General features: G+C 49.2%; 1 protein-coding gene across 1 annotated transcript in view; it reads right to left on the reverse strand.

Annotated features, from left to right (window-relative positions):
• Nucleotides 1-22,753, reverse strand: part of LOC135044419 (probable transmembrane reductase CYB561D1) — an 88,192-nt gene that overhangs the window by 64,505 nt on the left and 934 nt on the right. The window lies entirely within an intron of this gene.

Raw genomic sequence — 22,753 nt, forward strand, 5'->3', positions numbered from 1 at the left:
ATTTCCCGGCTGTAGCCGTGGCCACCAAATCTGATAGACCGACTCCAAATAACTCCTCCCCCTTATACGGCAAAACTTCCATATGCCGTTTTGAATCCGCATCGCCTGTCCACTGTCGCGTCCATAAAGCTCTTCTGGCCGAAATGGACATAGCACTTACCCGTGATGCCAGTGTGCATATATCCCTCTGTGCATCACGCATATAAAGAAATGCATCCTTTATTTGTTCTAACGACAGTAAAATATTGTCCCTGTCCAGGGTATCAATATTTTCAATCAGGGATTCTGACCAAACTACCCCCGCACTGCCCATCCAGGCAGTTGCTACAGCTGGTCGTAGTATAACACCTGCATGTGTGTATATACTTTTTTGGATATTTTCCATCCTCCTATCTGATGGATCTTTAAGTGCGGCCGTCTCAGGAGAGGGTAACGCCACTTGTTTAGATAAGCGTGTTAGCGCCTTGTCCACCCTAGGAGGTGTTTCCCAGCGCTCCCTAACCTCTGGCGGGAAAGGGTATAATGCCAATAATTTCTTTGAAATTATCAGCTTTTTATCAGGGGCAACCCACGCTTCATTACACACGTCATTTAGTTCTTCTGATTCAGGAAAAACTATAGGTAGTTTTTTCATACCCCACATAATACCCTGTTTAGTGGTACCTGTAGTATCAGCTAAATGTAACGCCTCCTTCATTGCCAAAATCATATAACGTGTGGCCCTACTGGAAAATACGGTTGATTCGTCACCGTCACCACTGGAGTCATCGCCTGTGTCTGGGTCTGTGTCGACCGACTGAGGCAAAGGGCGTTTCACAGCCCCTGACGGTGTTTGAGTCGCCTGGACAGGCACTAATTGATTGTCCGGCCGTCTCATGTCGTCAAACGACTGCTTTAGCGTGTTGACACTATCCCGTAGTTCCATAAATAAAGGCATCCATTCTGGTGTCGACCCCCTAGGAGGTGACATCCCCATATTTGGCAATTGCTCCGCCTCCACACCAATATCGTCCTCATACATGTCGACACACACGTACCGACACACAGCAGACACACAGGGAATGCTCCTAATGAAGACAGGACCCACTAGCCCTTTGGGGAGACAGAGGGAGAGTTTGCCAGCACACACCAAAAGCGCTATATATATATCAGGGATAGCCTTATAATAAGTGCTCCCCTATAGCTGCTTTGTTATATAAAAATATCGCCATAAATTTGCCCCCCCTCTCTGTTTTACCCTGTTTCTGTAGTGCAGTGCAGGGGAGAGACCTGGGAGCCGTCCTGACCAGCGGAGCTGTGAGAGGAAATGGCGCCGTGTGCTGAGGAGATAGGCCCCGCCCCTTTTCCGGCGGGCTCGTCTCCCGCTATTTTGAGAAATCAGGCAGGGGTTAAATATCTCCATATAGCCTCTAGGGCTATATGTGAGGTATTTTTAGCCTTTATAGGTACTCATTTTGCCTCCCAGGGCGCCCCCCTCCCAGCGCCCTGCACCCTCAGTGACTGCCGTGTGAAGTGTGCTGAGAGGAAAATGGCGCACAGCTGCAGTGCTGTGCGCTACCTTTAGAAGACTGCAGGAGTCTTCAGCCGCCGATTCTGGACCTCTTCTGTCTTCAGCATCTGCAAGGGGGCCGGCGGCGCGGCTCCGGTGACCATCCAGGCTGTACCTGTGATCGTCCCTCTGGAGCTTGATGTCCAGTAGCCAAGAAGCCAATCCATCCTGCACGCAGGTGAGTTGACTCCTTCTCCCCTCAGTCCCTCGCTGCAGTGATCCTGTTGCCAGCAGGAATCACTGTAACATAAAAAACCTAGCTAAACTTTCTCTAAGCAGCTCTTTAGGAGAGCCACCTAGATTGCACCCTTCTCGGCCGGGCACAAAAATCTAACTGGAGTCTGGAGGAGGGTCATAGGGGGAGGAGCCAGTGCACACCACCTGATCGGAAAAGCTTTACTTTTTGTGCCCTGTCTCCTGCGGAGCCGCTATTCCCCATGGTCCTTTCAGGAACCCCAGCATCCACTAGGACGATAGAGAAAAATAAAATAAGAAAGCTTAGGGCTGCCCTAGAACAGCAGCCTTCTGACCATGGTGTAGCTCCTGCCGCACCAAACTAAAAAAACTGATTTGCCTGAGCCAGTGGGCGGGGATATATGGATGGGCCCGTTGCATCCTGGGAGGCCTGAAAGCTTGTGATCGTTTGGTGCCAATCCGCTGTCGCTCCATCATATCCCATTGATATCCTGTGGACAGGGGAGTATCTAGGGGTCCGAGCGCCCCTGGCAAAGTCACATCCGTTCCCCCTCCCTTCACACTCTCACACACACATATTTGAAATAAGGAAAGCGTGTCAAAAAAGGAACGTGGCCTTGTGGGGAAGGGGCATGGCCACACAATATTACTTCCAATTCAAATTATGCCACACAGTATCACATTACAACGCACAGTAGTGTCCATTGGGGTAATTCTGAGTTGATCGCAGCAGCAAATTTGTTAGCAGTTGGGCAAAACCATGGGGGTCATTCCAAATTGTTCGCTCGTTGCCGATTTTCGATATGCTGCGATTTCTTGCTAATTGCGCATGCGCAAGGCACGCAGGGCACATGCGCTTAGTTATTTAACTAAAAATTTAGCAGATTTGCTGTGGATCCTGCGACACTTTTCAGTCGCTCTGCTGATCGGTAAATGATTGACAGGAAAGGGGTGTTTCTGGGTGGTAACTGAGCGTTTTCCGGGAGTGTGCTAAAAAACGCAGGCATGTCAGGTAAAAACGCGGGAGTGTCTGGAGAAACGGGGGAGTGGCTGGCCGAACGCAGGGCGTGTTTGTGACGTCAAACCAGGAACTAAACGGACTGAGCTGATCGCAATCTGTGAGTAGGTCCGGAGCTACTCAGAAACTGCAAAGAATTATTTATTAGCAATTCTGCTAATATTTTGTTCGCTATTCTGCTAAGCTAAGATACACTCCCAGAGGACGGCGGCCTAGCGTATGCAATGCTGCTAAAAGCAGCTAGCGAGCGAACAACTCGGAATGAGGGCCCATGTGCACTGCAGGAGGGGCAGATATAACATGTGCAGAGAGAGTTAGATTTGGGTGGGGTGTATTCCAGGGACGTGCAGTCAGGGGAGGCAGGGGAGGCAGTGCCTCCCCTGTCATTAATGATTAAAATAATACAAAGAAGATACTTATGACACATATTCTGTGTCATAAGTATCTGCTTTGGCCTTTATATTATTTTAATTATTTGTACCTTTTTTAAAAAACTTTAAAATAGTGTTTTGGAGGCACCGTTCTCGGTGCCTCCCGGTGTCAATTGTAAAAGAGCGGAAGCGGGGGGCGCGGCCAAACATCGGGCAGTAAAAGCCCATTCAAAAAATCACAGAAAGCGGCACTAGAACAAGTGCCGTTTTGACAAGGGCGTGCTTTCAGCCCATATGAAAGCACGCCCCTGTCACTGAAGAAGATGTGATTGGGCAGTGGCGGCTTGGGGGGGGGGGGGGGGGAAGGTTACATCAAGGCAGGTGTCCTAATGTCATCTTTTTTTTTATTTCATATTTAATTTATAACACTATGTGCCACGTGGCTGTCCCTGTCTGGCCACCCGCCCTCCGGCCGCCAACCTATTCCGCTCCATAATGTCTGATTTACCGTTACTGCTGCGCTACCAGTTACACAGCAGCAGCAGCATACACGGAGGACGAAGAGCTCCGCCTCCTTGAGCTCTGCCCGGCGGTGAGAGCTTCCCGTCCCGACTGAGAGCGGGTGGCAGACTGGACTCTCTCGCCGCGCGACGTGCGGCGGTGGATGGCGGCGGTGGATGGTGTGCAGGGATCTGGACATGCTGAACCAGGAAAGGTGAGGGCCGGGGGGGCGAGGGCTGCCTGTGCCTATGCCACTGACAGTAATCCTCGTGGGGGGAGGGAGCGTGGCGGCTGCCTGTGAAGCTTGAGATATCCCCCGTGACTTGTGGGGGTGGGAGGCTGTCTGTGCTGCTGGGACACCCCCTGTGATGGGGAGGGGGGGTTGTTTGAGGAGCCTGGCTGTACCCTGTCACCCAGTACCTTCATCACCCACTATCTCCCTGTCACCCTTATCATTTCACCCGCTATCTCCCTGTCACCCCTGCATCGCCAGTCACCCACTATCTCCCTGTCTCCCCTGCGTCGCCAGTCACCCACTATCTCCCTGTGTCCCCTGCGTCGCCAGTCACCCACTATCTCCCTGTCTCCCCTGCGTCACCAGTCACCCACTATCTCCCTGTCTCCCATGCGTCGCCAGTCACCCACTATCTCCCTGTCTCCCCTTAGTCGCCAGTCACCCACTATCTCCCTGTCTTCGCTGCGTCGCCAGTCACCCACTATCTCCCTGTCTCCCCAGCGTCGCCAGTCACCCACTATCTCCGTGTCACCCCTGTGTCGCCAGTCACCCACTATCTCCCTGTCTCCCCTGCCTCGCCAGTCACCCACTATCTCCCTGTCACCCCTGCGTCGCCAGTCACCCACTATCTCCCTGTCACCCCTGCGTCGCCAGTCACCCAATATTTCCAGGGGGAGGGGGTGCACCAGCCAGAATATTGCCTAGGGCATCAAAATAGTCGGTGCTGGCTCTGCCCAGTCCCGTACCTTGCGCCCACCTCACTTTCACTGCCCATCTCTGGCCTACTCTGCCAGACTCCGCGGCCAGTAACTAATATCATGAGCTGCAGCTGTCACCTAGGGGGTGATTCCGAGTTGTTCGCTCGCTAGCTGCTTTTAGCAGCATTGCACACGCTAGGCCGCCGCCCTCTGGGAGTGTATCTTAGCTTAGCAGAATAGCGAACGAAAGATTCGCAGAATAGCGAAAAGGAATTTCTTAGCAGTTTCTGAGTAGCTCCAGACCTACTCACAAATAGCGATCAGCTCAGGCCGTTTTGTTCCTGGTTTGACGCCACAAACACACCCAGCGTTCGCCCAGCCACTCCCCAGTTTATCCAGACACTCCCGCATTTTTCCCTGACACGCCTGCGTTTTTCCGCACACTCCCGTAAAACGGCCAGTTTCCGCCCAGAAACACCCACTTCCTGTCAATCACACTCCGATCAGCAGAACGATGAAAAAAACTTTGTTACGCCGTGAGTAAAATACCAAACTTTTGTGCTAATTTACTTGGCGCAGGCGCACTGCGTACATTGCGCATGCGCAGTTTAAGACTAAACGCTCCGTAGCAAAAAATAATAATTCGCGAACAACTCGGAATGACCCCCCTAGTGCAGTACGGCCAGAGGGGGGAGGAGAGGCCACGATCCCCGCTCATCCGCTCTTCTCTCACTCTAGCTCCGACCCTGGATTCCTGGCTGCAATTTCCACCGGCGATCCCCGGAGTTAACATCAAAGGAGGAGCCACGCTGCAGTTCTATGCCCTGGACCAGGTAAGTAAATAGCAATATAAGTGTCACTCACTGCCTGTCCCCATCACCCTTTCCTTCTCTCTGTCACACTCACCCACTGCTACTGTTACGCTTTCCCTGGCATCACCCACTGCTGTCACCCTTATACAGGACTTCCATTAACTTAATAGTGCTGCATCCATAGCGCTATTAAGTTAATGGAAGCCCTGTACAACAAAATTGCATTCATGTCCTCCTTCCAGTCCCAAAGACTAGTTTTTTGTTGTTTTTTGATAAAAATTATATTAGCCACCTGCTCATCACAAGTTTGATGAGCAGGCTGGCTATGACTGATATGCGAATTAGTGGCGGGGGGCCGGGTCAGTTGAGGGTGGGTGATTTTGTAAGCCATTGGTGGGGGTGGTGGCCATTAGTGGCAGGGGTAGCGGCCATAAGGGACGGTTGCAGTAGTAGACATCTGCTCAGGGGCAGTAGTGGGCATTGGCTCGGCGGTGGTAGGGATCATCGGCGGACATTATCGCTGCAGTGCCTCACCAGCCAGTGACCTCACCGCACGCCACTGGTGTATTCAAACTGAAATCTAAATTGCAGTGTAAAAATAAAGCAGCCAGTATTTACCCTGCACAGAAACAAAATAACCCACCCAAATCTAACTCTCTCTGCAAATGTTATATCTGGCCCCCCCGCAGTGCACATGGTTTTGTCCAATTGCTAACAAACTTGCTGCTGCGATCAACTCAGAATTAGGCCCACTACTCACATTACAGCACACTGTAGTGTCTCTTATTCACGTTACGCCACACAGTCGTACCCCTATAGAAAACACCGTTTATACAGGGCATATGGGGAATGCAAATAGAAAATGGAAATGTGGAATTGTGCTAATAAATATATTTCTAATTTTATATGGGGAATGCTGTCAAACCACATTTGCCATTAGTATATCTGATCCTGCCCATAGGCACACACATATACACTTACATACATAGTCACACACAAAACACATACATAAGATACAGTACAGTCACACATGCAGTATATACAAATACAGTCACATACATACATAGTTACACTCTTATTCACATACATAGTCACACACTAATACACACATAAATACAGTAGATACTTATACACATACATAAATTCAGTCACAGACACACATACAGACAGGCAGACTATATAGTGTCCCCCCCACCCCCCACATTACAGACAGGGTACGCTGCATGTACTTTAGTAGCTCGTTGTCCTCTCTCCCTGTCCTCCATGCTGTTGTGCTGCCTGGCAGTGATTGCCGTGTAGCCCCACTTCCGTGCTTCCATTCAGTCCACTGCCCTAGCCAAATGCAGGGCAATGCAGTCTTTGGGCTGCTGGGAGCTGCAGTTTATGTTGAGTCTGATTACAAGTGAGGTGCGGTGCGCTGCTGCCGGACACTGGCGCCAGTACTAACAGACAGTTACCAAATCTGACAATACTACTTGGTTCTACCCCCTGGCCATGAATGGCACTGCCAGACGGGCCCCCTCCTTGCCTGGCGCCCCTGGCGAGTGCCATCTTGGCCAATAGGTAGATACACCCCTGCCTGTGGATAACCTGTGGACCCTGCCGGAGAAAATATATTTTTGGCTTAGGCCCATTCATACAGTTTTCTGTTCATTCTCTTGTGCATCTGAAATGCAGTATTCTTTCATAGGGGTTTATTTGGCCATAATGTTTTATTTAACAGTAATCTGTACCTCTTTGTCCAGGATTAATATCTCCCTCTAGACTTGTATCAACGGTTCAACTATTTTAATGAGGAAAAGTCCCAGACTCCTCTTAAACTTCGCCTTCACCTAGATTTAAATCTAGTGACACCAGTCTTCTGAGTGAAGAGGTGGGTGATAGTGACAACAGATATATAAATTAGTGGGCCTTGCAATTGTAACCTGAAACAGCTGCAACTAAGGATTCAGCAAATGAGTCCTTCATTCACTTTGCGAGTGTCAACATCTGATTGTAAGGAGGTGGTAACGCTGCCTCTAGACATTCTTGGCCAAACAAGATCGTACACTGCACTACCGTAACGCACGATAAGCTCTTTTCTGGAAAAGCATCTCCGCTATTCTTCCTAATGACATCTAAAGTATCTGAAATCAGGCAATGATTATTTCAATCCAGACGAGTCAAACCCTCAAAAACATTTGACTCCAAGAATATGAATGTTACTGTTTATAGCAAATTGTTCAGGGTTCACAGAAAGACTTTAGAGGATGCAAACACAAAAGCCATATGACAGGTTGCGAATGTGATACCGACGGTTGGGATCAATTTGCCGGCGTAGGGGGCGCTGGGGGAGGGCACAAAGAAACACTGCGCTTGCCACACAGCGGGCACGGCAGTTCGCTGCACTTGCCACACTTTCTATTCCCACTCTATGGGTGTCATGGACACCCACGAGTGGGAATAGTCGTTAGTCGGCATTGCGACTGTCGGGGTGTGTGGTGGTCAGGATGCCTGCGTCGGTATAGGGACTGGCAGAGGAGGAGAAAAGAGAAGTCAAGGCTTATACACAATTTATGGAAGGTAAATACGGAGAGATCCATGCTTAAATTCTAAGCAATCTGACTAGATTGCTTAGAAATTAAGCATGGATGTCTCCGTGTGTAGAGTGCCAGCGACAGCGATGAGCAGTCCCGCGCGTCGCTATCGCCGGCTCTAGATTTGGCATGCCTCCCTCCCTCGCTCAGCACGCATCGCGCTGTGTGCTGAGTGGGGGAGAGATGTGTGCGGAGCGGTCTGTGCTAGATCGCTCCGGACACAGCTCCTCCGTGTGTACGGGGCTTTACTGTGCTCCAAATCGCTTATTGTATCAGGAGCATGCTGTGGAATCAGGCACAGGGAGCAAGGCTTAGCCCACAACTAGATGTCTGGGAGAAATTCCTGAATTGCAGGAGCACTAAACAGGAGTGGTAAGTAGTTTGTGCCCACTATGCAGAGGAAAAGTAACATTATCTTTTATTGTTAAGGCATAACAGTTTCCATAGTGACATACATAAAATATACATAATAATAGTAAAAATAGGATTTTGGTTACCTACCAGTAACTCCTTTTCTTGTAGTCCGTAGAGGATGCTGGGATCCACATTAGTACCATGGGGTATAGACGGGTCCACCAGGAGCCATTGGCACTTTAAGAGTTTGAGAGTGTGGGCTGGCTCCTCCCTCTATGCCCCTCCTACCAGACTCAGTCTAGAAATTGTGCCCGAGGAGATGGACATCTTCGAGAGAAGGATTTAACACAGATAGTGGCGAGATTCATACCAGCTCACACATACAAGGCACATCAAGCTAATCAGCTTGAAAAACTCAGCAACTGCTGAATCATTACTTACCAAGTAACAATGCAGTACATAACTAAACAAAGCTGTACTGAACCAGATAACGGTTGCAGGAAAACGAAGCGCTGGGCGGGCGCCCTGCATCCTCTACGGACTACGAGAAAAGGATTTACCGATAGGTAACCAAAATCCTATATTCTCTTACGTCCTAGAGGATGCTGGGTTCCACATTGGTACCATGGGGATGTACCAAAGCTCCCAGAACGGGAGGGAGAGCGCGGAGGCTCCTGCAGAACTGATTGACTGAATTTCAGATCATCAGAGGCCAAAGTATCGAACTTGTAAAACTTTGCAAACGTGTTCGACCCAGACCAAGCTGCAGCTCCGCAAAGTTGCACTGCCGAGACACCCCGGGCAGCCGCCCAGGAAGACTCCACCTTACGAGTAGAGTGGGCCTTAACAGATCTTGGACACGGCAGTCCTGCCGTAGAATAAGTATGCTGGATAGTGAACCGAATCCAGCGAGAAATAGTCTGCTTAGAAGCAGGACACCCAATTTTCTTGGGATCATACAGGACAAACAGAGAGTCCGACTTTCTGTGACGAGAAGTTCTCTTCACATATGTCTTCAGAGCCCTTACAACATCCAAGTACTTTGATGTGATTGAGGAGTCAGTAGCCACTGGCACCACAATAGGTTGGTTGATATGAAATACTGACACAACCTTCGGAAGAAACTGCTGACGTGTCCGGAGCTCAGCTCTATCTTCGTGGAAGATCAAGTAAGGGCATTTATAGGATAAAGCCCCCAATTCAGACACGCGTCTAGCAGAAACTAAGGCCAACAACGTGACCGCCTTCCATGCAAGAAATTTGACCTCAACCTCCCGAAGAGGCTCAAACCAATCCGACTGAAGGAACTGCAGCACCACGTTAAGGTCCCAAGGCGCCGTAGGCGGTACAAAGGGAGGTTGGATGTGCAGAACTCCCTTCAAAAAAGTCTGAACCTCAGGGAGGGCAGCCAATTGTTTCTGGAAGAAGATGGAGAGGGACGAAATCTGGACCTTCACAGATCCCAACCTCAGGCCCATATCCACACCTGCTTGCAGGAAGAGGAGAAAATGTCCGAGTTGAAACTCCACCGTAGGAAACTTCTTGGATTCACACCAAGAGACATATTTCTTCCAAATACGATGGTAATGTTTAGACGTTACCCCTTTCCTAGCCTGTATCATGGTGGGAATTACCTTCATCGGAATGCCCTTCCAAGCAAGAATCAGGCGCTCAACTTCCATGCTGTCAAACGTAGCCACGGTAAGTCTTGATAGGCGAACGGCCCCTGCTGCAGCAGGTCCTCCCGAAGAGGAAGAGGCCTCGGTTCCTCTTGCAGTAGATAAAGAAGGTCCGCGTACCAAGCCCGTCTTAGCCAGTCTGGAGCAATGAGGATCGCTCGAACCCTTGTTTTCCTTATGAGCTTTAGGATTCTTGGGGTGAGTGGGAGTGGTGGAAACAGGTACACTGACTGGAACACCCACGGAGACACCAGGGCATCCACTGCCACTGCTTGTGGGTCCCTCGACCTGGAACAATAACGCCAAAGCTTCTTGTTGAGACGAGAGGCCATCATGTCTATTTGGGGTAATCCCCAAAGGTCTGTTATTTCCTTAAATACTCCGGATGGAGACCCCACTCCCCTGGATGGAGATCGTGTCTGCTGAGTAAGTCTGCTTCTTAGTTGTCTACTCGCGAAATGAAGATGGCTGACAGCGCCAATGCGTGTTTTTCTGTCCAGAGGAGTATTCTTGTCACCTCTGACATTGCCGCTCTGCTCTTCGTTCCGCCCTGTCGGTTTATGTAAGCCACTGTTGTTACATTGTCCGACTGCACTTGAATGGCCCGATTTCTTAGAAGAGGGGCCGCCTGAAGACCGTTGTAGACGGCTCTTAGTTCCAGGATGTTGATGGGCAGGCCGGCTTCCAGGCTTGACCACCGTCCTTGGAAAGTTACTCTTTGACTGACAACGACTTTTCCTGCGGAAGAAACACCTTCTGCACTTCCGTGTCCAGGATCATTCCCAGAAAGGACAAGCTCTGGGTTGGTTCCAAATAAGACTTTGAAAGGTTCAGAATCCAACCATGACTCGAGGAGGCGTGTTGTGAGAACAATGGAATGCAGCAGCTTCTCCTTGGATGATGCCTTTATCAGCAGATCGTCCAGATATGGAATGATGTTCACCCCTTGTTTGCGGAGGAGAACCATCATCTCTGCCATCACCTTGGTAAACACCCTCGGTGCTGTGAAGAGGCCGAATGGCAGGGCCTGGAACTGGAAATGACAGTCCAGCAATGCGAAACGGAGATAAGCCTGATGCAGCAGCCATATCGGAATGTGGAGGTACGCATCCTTGATATCCAGGGATACCAGGAATTCCCCTTCTTCCAGACCTGATATCACCGCCCTGAGAGACTCCATCTTGAACTTGAACTCCTTTAGAAAGGGGTTCAATGATTTTAGGTTCAGAATGGGCCTGACCGAACCATCCGGTTTCGGTACCACGAAAAGGTTCGAATAGTAACCTGTGGCCTGCGCAGGAGGAGGAACTGGCACAATGACCTATGCCTCCACCAGCTTTTGGACAGCTTTTTGTAATACAGTGCTGTCTGCCAACAGAGCTGGCAAGCCTGATTTGAAAAAACGATGAGGAGGGAGACTTTGAAATTCCAGCCTGTATCCCTGGGATACAATATCTATCACCCAGGGATCCAGGCCGGACAATACCCAGACGTGACTTAATTGTCTGAGTCTCGCTCCCACTGGCCCCACCTCCAGGCCGTGCGGTCCACCGTCATGCGGAGGACTTTGGTGTACCTGAAGCAGGCTTTTGTTCCTGGGAACCTGCAGTGGACGGTTTCTTGGACTTAACTCGACTTCCCCTAAAGAAGGTATTGGACGGTCTGGCCTTTCTAGGCTTGTTAGGCCGAAAGGACTGTGTTGCAGATGAAGAGAAGGATTTCTTCTGAGCAGGTGCTGCTGAGGGAAGAAATGGAGACTTACCCGCTGTAGCCATGTATATCCACGCGTCTAGAGCTTCCCCAAAGAGAGCCTGACCTATATAGGGTAGGGACTCCACACTTCTTCTGGATTCCGCGTCGGCCGACCACTGGCGCAGCCACAGTCCCCGACGAGCTGAAACAGACATGGAAGATATTCCAGCAGCCATGGAACCCAGGTCTTTAATGGATTCTACCATAAAACCTGCTGAATCATGTATGTTAAGTAAAAAATTGGATTTTAATACCTACCGGTAAATCCTTTTCTCTTAGTCCGTAGAGGATGCTGGGGACTCCGTAAGGACCATGGGGTAAAGACAGGATCCGCAGGAGACATGGGCATCCTATAAGACATTGAATGGGTGTGAACTGGCTCCTCCCTCTATGCCCCTCCTCCAGACCTCAGTTAGAAACTGTGCCCAGGGAGACGGACATTTCGAGGAAAGAATTTATTGTTTAAACACGGTGAGTGTCATACCAGCTCACACCACGAACATACCGCAGAACGTAGCATTTAAAAGAATACCAGCCAACGGCATGAAAAATACACAGCCACATGCTGAGAGAATATGAAACACAACCAGTGTGTCAACACAACCAATAAAAAAGCACAACCTGCCATGGCATGCCAAACATCAGCAACAGCCTGACAGAAAAGAACCACCACAAGAGTGTAACCATAAACAATAACTGCAGACACAGTACGCACTGGGACGGGCGCCCAGCATCCTCTACGTACCAAGAGAAAAGGATTTACCGGTAGGTATTAAAATCCTATTTTCTCCTACATCCTAGAGAATGCTGGGGACTCCGTAAGGACCATGGGGTTTATACCAAAGCTCCAAACCGGGCAGGAGAGTGCGGACGACTCTGCAGCACCGATTGAGCAAAAACAGGACCCCATCAGCCAGGGTATCAAACTTGTAGAGCTTAGGACAAGTGTTTGAACCCGACCAAGTATCCGCTCGGCAAAGTTGAACCGCCGAGACTCCTCGGCATCCGCCCAAGAAAACCCCACTTTCCAAATAGAATGGGTCACCACCGAATTCGGTAACGGCAATCCAACCGTAGAACGAGTCGGATCACAGATCTAGTGTGTAACCGACTGCAGAGACGCAGGCGCTAGGAGCATACCGGACAAACAGCGCCTCTGTTTCCAAAAACTGAACCAAAATGGCCACATAAATATTCAAAGCTCTGACTACATCGAGAGACCTTGAATCAGCTCAAGTAACCACAGGCATCAAATAGGCTGGTTTCTGCGAAACCCTAAACCACTGTTGGTAGAGCTATTATCCGAGTTCTCAAATTCGCTCTATCCACCTGGAAGATCAAACAGGGGCTCTTGTGAGACCCAGCCACCACTTCCAACACCCGCCTTGCGGACGCCAAAGCCAAAAGCATGCCCACTCTCCAGGAGAGAAATTTTAACACAACCTTTCAGAAAGGTTCCAATCATTCCGACACAAGAAAACTCCACACCATGTCAAGGTCCCACATTGCCAATGGGGGCACAAATGGAGGTTGGATGTGCAGTACTCCTTCCACGAAGGTCCGACCTTCCGGAAAGGTCGCCAATTCTTTCTTGAACGAAAATTTATAAGGCCAAAACCGCACTTGAATGGAGCCTAACTTTAGGCCTGCACCCACACCTGCTTGCAAAGAATGGAGAAAAACGACCCAGCTGAAGCTTCCTTAGCAGCCTTCTTGGATTCACACCAAGACACATATTTTTTCAAAACCCGGTGGCAAGGCTACGCCGTTACTTCTGTTCTAGCCTGAAGAAAAGTGGAAATGATTTCACTGGGAATACCCTTTCTGGCTAGGATATGGCGTTCAACCGTCACGCCGCCAAACGCAGCCACGGTAATTCTTGATACACGCCTTGATCTTGCCATAACACTTCCTCACGTAGATGAAGAAGCCAGGGATCTTCTATGAGTAAATCTTGAAGAACTGGATACCAAAAACTCCATGTTCAGACCGGAACAATGAGGATCGTCTGAACCTTTTTACGTCTTACGTCTATCACCTTCAGAAGAGTGAAAACGGAGGGGACAGATAGACCGATTGAAGACACCCAAGGTGTCCCGAGGACGTCCACTGCTATAGCTTAAGTGTCCTCTGACCCGGAACAATATCCCTGAGATCTCTCGTTGAGGCGAGACGCCAACATGTCCAACTGAGGCACTCCTCAAAGACTTGTCACTTCTGTGAAACTTCTCGATGACGACTGTATTTCTCCCGGATGGAGATCACGTCTGCAGAGGAAATCTATTTCTCCGCCGTTTACATCCAGAACAAAGACCGCTAATATAGCGTCCACCAGTCTTTCCACCCAGCGGAAAACCTCTTGCGGCTTCTGCCATTGCGGCTTTGCTCCCTGATCCGTCTTAGGGGCTTACTTACACCACTGCTGTCAAGTCGTCCGACAGAATCAACACGGGCAGATCACTAAGCTTATGTTCACTGAAAATAGCTCTTAATCCAAGAAAACTTATTGCAGACAAGCTTCCCAGCTTGACCTTTTCCTCTGGCAATACTTCCCGTGCAAGGACTGCTCCCCAGTTTCGGAGAGCCGCATGCATGGACACCAGGATCTCCACCTGGAATCCGAACCTTCGTCCCTAGGAGGTGAGAGCTGAGCAGACACCACAGGAGCGAATTCCTGGCCATTAGGATTATGGGGGTAATTCCAAGTTGATCGCAGCAGGATTTTTTTTAGCAGTTGGGCAAAACCATGTGCATTGCAGGGGAGGCAGATATAACATGTGCAGAGATAGTTAGATTTGGGTGGGTTATTTTGTTTCTGTGCAGGGTAAATACTGGCTGCTTTATTTTTACACTGCAATTTAGATTGCAGATTGAACACACCACACCCAAATGTAACTCTCTCTGCACATGTTATATCTGCCCCCCTGCAGTGCACATGGTTTTGCCCAACTGCTAACAAAGTTCCTGCTGCGATCAACTCAGAATTACCCCTTATATTCTTGCGCATGTGCAGGTGAGGCCCGGACCACATTTCCAACTGGCCCCGTGAAACCCATTCTGGCATTTGACCTGCCCACTGAAAAGCCTCTTAAGCCGCACCATCTTCTTCACCAACAGAACATATTGATGGATTATCACTGCAAATCTGATCCGACTCTGGATCCTCAGACCTCTTTCCACAGGAAAACACAGAACCTCAACCATTCAGTCTCTTTTCTGATACCCACCTCCGACATCTGCGTCATTGGGAACAACAGCCATTCCCTGTGTTGAAGAACAGTCAGAGAGAAACATCGATTTGTACCACTTGTTTCTTGACCTCGCCTTAATCAGGAGAGCGTCTCAGTACAGAATAACAATGGCTCTTACTATTGAAAGAAACCCATCATACTGCCATCACTCCGGTGAAATGGCAAAGACAATCCTGGATATCAACCTAGGTAAGCCAAATGCGGAGAAAAACGCATTTAACCCCTTTTCTACCTTTACGTGCTGAAGCTCCCTTCGTAAGTAGAAACTTAGATTCTAATTTTTATTTTTTTTGGACAGCAGGACAATGTCCTGAACCTGACGCAACTCTGGAATGGCGTCTCGTACTACCTCCCCTCCCAGAGGGGAATCGCTAAGATCTATTCAAAAAATCAGTGAGGGGAATCATCTGTAAACCCCAGCATGTCCCCTTTTGGATTCTATTAGTAACTCACAGGTCCAAGTCCATTCCCGGACTGACTGAAGAATAGTAGACGAGTTCCCACCGGAGTGGGCTCCAGCCAGATAGACCCAGCGACATGCGGTGGATGTGGTAGAAACAGAAAACAACACCCGCTTCTGCGAACCTAACAAGATGCAGAACTCTTACTTTATCACCTTCCATAATCTGCACCGAAAAGGAAAAAAGAAAGGTATCAAACCGGTTAAAATGACTGCATCCCACAACCGAATGCGTCACCAACCGTTGTGAGGGAAGCTAACTCACGAAGTTAGACTTACCCGTGGTATCTGCCGAGATTGACTGAACTGAGGCCTCCCCCCAACAGTGGTACACCGTCCCAGGGAAACACTCCCGTATCTCTCAGATTCAGCCTCAACATTTCTTCTGCAGTCGCACAGCAACCTGCCGCCATACATTGCTGCCCAGGGCGCTCCCTCCCTAGCGCCCTGCACCCTTGTAAAAACCGTTGGCGTGTGGGAGCAATGGCGCGCAGCGTGACCGCTGCGATATCTGACGGGGGTATCGTAAACGGTGCCCAGGCACCGAATCTGCACTTATGCCAGCGGTAAAAACTTCCAGTAATTGCTGCCCAGGGCGCTCCCCCCCCCCCAGCGCCCTGCACCCTGTGAGTGCTGTTGGTGTGTGGGAGCATGGAGCACAGCGCGGCCACTGTGCTGTACCTCCGTTACTGAAGTCTTCTGCCGTCACTGAAGTCTTCTTTTCTTCTGGCTTCTGTGAGGGGGGTGACGGCGCGGCTCCGGGAACAAGCAGCTAGGCGAACCAACTGTTCGAACCTTCTGGAGATTATGGTGTCCAGTAGCCTAAGAAGCAGAGCCCTTGAACTAAGAAGAAGTAGGTCTGACTTCTCTCCCCTCACTCCCACGATGCAGGGAGCCTGTAGCCAGCAGGTCTCCCTGACAATAAAAAACCTAACAAAGTCTTTTAGAGAAACTCTGTAGAGCTCCCCTAGTGTGTGTCCAGTCAATCCTGGGCACAAAGTCTGAGGTCTGGAGGAGGGGCATCGAGGGAGGAGCCAGTTCACACCCATTCAAAGTCTTATAGTGTGCCCATGTCTCCTGCGGATCCCGTCTATACCCCATGGTCCTTACGGAGTCCCCAGCATCCTCTAGGACGTAGGAGAAATAATGCAACATCATCCTTATCCATCGTATCCAAAACCTCAAGTAAGGTAGCCGACCACTTTACTATAGCCTTTGCAATCCATGCACTAGCAATAGTGGGACGTAATATGGCCCCTGAAGCAGTGTACATTGATTTAAGTGTGTTATCAATTTTCCGATCAGCCAGCTCCTTTAAGGCGGTAGATCCTGGAACAAGTAAAACCACCTTCTTTGAAAGTCTGGACACAGATGCGTCAACAATCGGCAGGTTTTCCCATTTTTTTCTATCCTCCTCAGGGAAAGGAAACGCCACCTGTACCCGTTTAGGGATCTTTTGACTCAGGGAAGGTTAGCGAGGTTTTTTTATTTTCAGTGAAAAAGGCCTCCTCAACCTTGTCAGGTGTGGTATCATTAATAGTCAACACATCCCTGATAGCCTCTATCATCAATTGCACCCCTTTTGCAAGAGATGTGGACCCCCGTGACACATCCCCATCACCGTCTGTGGTGTCAGTATAGGTATCCGTGTCGTCTTGTGTGACATGAACAAGCACACGCTTATGGAGGTATATAGTGGAGCCAGAAACCAGCCATACTGCCATAGAGTTCTGTAATACCTGGGTTGCAGATTCATTGCTTTCAACCCTGTCAGAAATCTGAGAAATCCACGATTTGATAGAGGAAAACCGCTCAGGCTCCCTTGCTGGTATCTGTGCTAAACCAGTGCTATCCTGACTACATGGAATGGGATCATCCTGGTAGGACAAATCCTCTGCAGCATATGACACAGTATCCCTGGACATAGCTAAAGGAGACCACCAAACACTCTACACACACACAGGAGAAACACAGAGGTTGGAGCCAACCCACACACAGCGCTTTTCCCAAAGGGAGACCCCTTATCAGCGCTGACTATGCACCTCAATAGGACACACAGTCGTATTGCAGCCTCCCCCCCTTCTACAACCCCCTGGTATCATTTACAGATAGCTGGAGTTGCTGTGGAGGGACCTGATTCTCCTTCTCAGCGCTGTGCAGGCAGAAAAATGGCGCTGAAGCGCTGCTGGGTCCGCTCTGAGGAGAAGCTCCGCCCCCTTAATGGCGCTGTCTTCCCGCTCTTCATGGATTATACTGGCCTGAGGAATTAGTGCTGGCTGAGATCCGAGGACCCCGACAAGCTTCTGGACCAGTATAGGGGGTAAGTGCTGGCCCAGGGCGCCCCTCACAGCGCCGTACCATGTACCGCTCCCTCCCCGCTGCCGTCATCTTCACACCGGCCCCCCGCTTGCTAGGAGGGTCGGTGTCCCACTCTCTCACTCGGGGGGTGGCGGCTTGCTGCTGGGGCGAGCGATCCCCTGTGGCGGGGAGCGGTCCGACCCCTCTGGTGCTCAGTGTCCAGTCAGCGGAGACAGTGGCTCAGACCCCGCAGAGCGGACACTGCTCCCCTCCTTAGTCCCTCACTGCAGGGAGGCTGTTGCCAGCAGCCTCCCTGTAAAATAATAAACTCTAAAAAATAACTTTACTAGAGAAACTCTGGAGAGCTCCCCTAGCTGTGACCGGCTCATTCGGGCACATTTTCTAAACTGAGTCTGGTAGGAGGGGCATAGAGGGAGGAGCCAGCACACACTCTCAAACTCTTAAAGTGCCAATGGCTCCTGGTGGACCCGTCTATACCCCATGGTACTAATGTGGACCCAAGCATCCTCTAGGACGTAAGAGAAATTTTACATAGCTTAGGTACAATAAATGTAAGCTCACATATCATTGCAACAACACAGAGCAATAAACCAACAAACTAGGTAGGACAAGGACAATGGATGAGGGTTTGGAAACTCACTGTATCTTGACAAGCTAGTAGTCACAAAGAGGTGACAGCAGTACAGCACTCAAGCCTTTCCCAATGAAAGATGAGCATGCAGACTCGCTGAAAGATACAAGGACAGTTGGTTCCCAAACACAGTCCTCAAGGTACCCCAACAGTATAGGTTTTAGGGATATCCCTGCTTGTGCACAGATGGTATAATGAAACTGACTGAGGCACTAATTAAGTCACCTGTGCCTAAGCACAGATAGCCTTAAAATGTGCACTATAGGGTTGCCTTGAGGACCGCGTTTGGGAACCACTGGACTAAAAGACAAGGAGCACTGGAAGCAAGGATAGAGCTAGAGACAGACATGAGGAAGGAGAGCCCTGCCCTTACCTGCTAAGAGGGGAGGTGGACCGGGGACATGAAGAGATACGTGATTTGTGGATAGGAGTTTCAGTTTGATCTGGATCCTGCGGGGAACAGGGAGCCAGTGAAGCAGCTGTAGATGGGGTAGGCCGATGAAGAGCAGTGCCATGGATGCTTTTCCGGAAACGTCAATCTGAGAATCGCTGCCTGTGAGGTCGGGGTCACTTTTGGACACACGGGGTTATACAAACACATTCACTGTCACCAGCAAAAGTAACTTTTAGCGCTGAAGCGCAAGGTACGCTTTTGCTTGTACCTATAAACACACTGCAATACTTTAAAAAAATGGTAACATGGGCCACATGAGGTCTTGGGTCTTAAGAACACAGAACCAGAAACAGAACACTTCAGAGCTTTAGTTACAAAAAGTATTACAAAGATTATTAAGAATGTTTTAAGAATACACACAGAGTACGGTACAATATCAAACAAAAATAATAGGAGATAATACTTCAGAAGCCTAAACACACAAATTTAGGATCCAGATGTGGGGGATTACACAGGTGAGTTTATCGGTTCACTTCTAGCCGCAGCTACAACCCATGAGAATGAACACACTTATTACAGGGAAAGGGAAAGTTATACCCTCAGCTGTCCTCACTTACCCCCACCCTTGTGGTTTTTTTCAACTAGCTCAATGCTGAACAGGAAAGAAGGTATCATATGCTATCTCACATAGCTGTCTTGCAAATACATTGGGGAGGGGGACACACATTCCATTCTCTTTAGGATGAGAAATTGTACTATGGCTTCTAGGTCTGGTTTGTTTGAGGATGAAGGATGCAATTTCCTAACCCCAAACATTTATGACTGGTACAAGAGATCACTGTTGCTGAACATAAATTTCTTCTTCTCCCATTTTATTGCTGGGGTTTTGATCTTGTCCCTACTGAACACATTTATGGCCTCAGGACATAGTGGCCTGGTCAGATGCACTCAGATGAACTTCTTAGCTCTCCTGGAGTTATACCAACAATACATTTACAACCTGGCAGAGGAGACCTGGTACTTGCAGAATGACATGTAGTTCAAGAAATAAAATGTACGCAATTTAAAGAATACCATATTCTCAGATCTGATCATGTGATGGATCCTGACAAGCAGTTAAAGAGTGAAACGAGAAATGCGTTCACTTCGGAATGTAGTGGGAAAAAGCAAATAAGGGAAAGTTTACAGTAGTCACTGCAGGAGATGATGAGTGTATGGTTAGGGGTTTTGGTGGTATCAGGGGTGTGAAAGGGTATGATCTTAATAAACGCTTCATATAAATTAAGCGTTCTTCACTGTCTGTAATATACGTTTATGGATTGATACCCTGGTTGTTCTTTGTTTTTTTATTAATAGTGAGTGACCAAACTAAACATACATATAAACTTGGTCAATATGTATAGTCCACCAAATGAAAATGCCCCACTAAGACCAATACTTAGCAGGGTACACACTAGCCAATTATTCTAACAATATATCATTCTGCCCTGGATTGAAATGATATATCGGCCATATCGCTCAGTATGTGCCCGCGCTCCTGCAGGTCGTGCTGCTGCATGCCCAATGGGAAGACTCAGGGAACGACAGCTTGCATTTTACATGCAGCGGGCAACAATACATCACACTGTCATCCAATGTATCGTGCAGTGTGTACGGATAGCGCAATGTATTAAGTCATCACATTGTGCCTTTGCTGGGTACACACATTGTTTAGTGTGTACCCAGCATAATACGGAGCTAAAAACCCACAATGGTGATGTATGAATAGTGCTCATACAAGGGCACATTCAGCTGTTTAAAGGTCAGGGTTGGATAAGTTAACGTTGGCTGCATTGGTTGTTTTTGGCACAGCTACTGCGGTAAGATAATGAAGTCTATTCATGAAGCAGTGAAAAGTGTGGAGAAGTACCCTATGGCAACCAATCACTGTTGAGGTAACATTTATAAAGTGCATTCTATAAAATTATACATAAAAGCTGATTGGTTGCCATGGGCAACTTCTCCACTCGCTCACTTCTCCACACTTTTCACTGCTTCACGAATAGACCCCAATGTAGGATTACAGTAGTCATATTATTACACCTCCTACACAGAACAGTATCAGTTAAGCATTGATCGTACTTAAGTATTATTTATTTATTCATTACAGTATACTTGTAATTGACCAGTCTTTGAGGCGTAAAGTATCACACACAAACCACGCAGTTTTAATAAAATAGTAAGGGCATTTTTCTCAAAGCACAAAGAGAGATAAAGCACTTACCGATTAGATTCTAAGGGGCATACATATTAATAATTGCAGAACTGCCGTGATTATTAACACTCCGTTTCGCGGCAGATATTTACTTTTTCAATGTACATAGAGAAACCTGCAGGGACAGCGGCAGCAATAAGAGATAACCGCTCTCCCCGCGGGTTACTCCAGCATTTTGTGAAAAACTCCTCTGAGGGAATCTGGTACTGCACATGCACACAGGGTCAGTTTCCAGAATTGCGGCAGATGCTGGACAAAGGCTGCGGGAGGGGGATCGAAATATCTCTCCTGCTACAATGCCTCCTTAGTCTTAACCACTTTCCGGGCACTACCGTAAGTAATGCAACCGAAGCCAGGTGTCAATTACCTGGCTTGGTCGCATCACATACGGCCAGCAAGTCCCGCTGTGTGCTCCCTGTGTATGGAGACTTCCTACTGCTGCTGTGGCCCCCCAGGAAGTGATGTCACGGTCTGTGCCCGCGAACATCACTTCTGAAATTACACCCCAGAATGCCTTGTGAGCAACATTACAGTGCGCATGAACCGGAACTAAATGTGCTGGGAGGGGAACATTGGGGGGTCATTCAGAGTTGATAGTAGCTGTGCTAAATTTAGCACAGCTACGATCATCTTCCCAGATATGCGGGGGGATGCCCAGCACAGGGCTAGTCTGCCCCGCATGTCAGTCCCCCCCCCCCCCCCGCACAAGTACAAAAGCATCGCACACCGGCGATGCTTTTGTACTTGAGTAACTCCCGGCCAGCGCAGCTCCTGCGGCTGGCCGGGAGTTACTCGTCGCTGCCCTGGGTCGCAGCGTATGTGTGTGACATCACGCAGCCACTGCGGCCCGCCCGGTCCGGCCACACCTGCATTGGCTGGACCACGCCCCGAAAACAGCAGCTAAACGCCGCCGTGACGCCCCCTCCCACCCAGCGAACGCCTCTGCCTGTCAATCAGGCAGAGGCGATCGCTATGTAACAACGGCCTTCGACCCGATTGCTGCGAACAACTGCAGCGTGCGATTGGGTCGGAATGACCCCCATTAATCCCTTGATGAGTGGACAGGGGTCAGATCATTGTGAATCTCCTGCATTAGGCTATTACTACATATTTAATTTCTACATAATTGTATAGAAAAAAGCTTGATACACAGGCCCTTAACTGTCATTTTACAGTCTCATACCTCCCAACTGTCCCAATTTTAGCGGGGCAGTCCAGTTTTTCTGGGACTGTCCCTCTGTCCCTTCCGCAGGTCGCAGTGTCCCGCGGTGGTGGTGGGGCAGTTGGGGGACCCTCTAAGTGCTAAGCAGAGGAGCGTTGAATAAACGCTATGTGCAATTGAGCATAGCATCTGTTCACTGGGAGAGAGGGACAGGGGGCATGCCAGCAGCTCACAGAGCGCCGGGCATGCCCCCACAGCGGCGTAAACTGGGGCGTGGTCTTTAGCGCCCGATTTTGTCTCTCGGAGACGGAAAATGTTGGGAGGTTTGCAGACTGTGTTTTAAAATGGCAGTCAGAATCTGATTGGTTAGTGCTTTATTTGTGTTGGGTACGGGATACCTGCAGTCAGAATACCGACACCAACTGCCAAAATCCCTACCCGCAGCCTAACCCTCCTTTCTTGCAACCTAACCCTAACATTCCCTGGCATATTTAAGTTCAGGATTCTCAATGTTGAGATTCCAGTCGGTATTCTGACAGCTG

This window comes from Pseudophryne corroboree, chromosome 2, assembly GCF_028390025.1.
Source record: "Pseudophryne corroboree isolate aPseCor3 chromosome 2, aPseCor3.hap2, whole genome shotgun sequence".
Lineage (NCBI taxonomy): Eukaryota > Metazoa > Chordata > Amphibia > Anura > Myobatrachidae > Pseudophryne > Pseudophryne corroboree.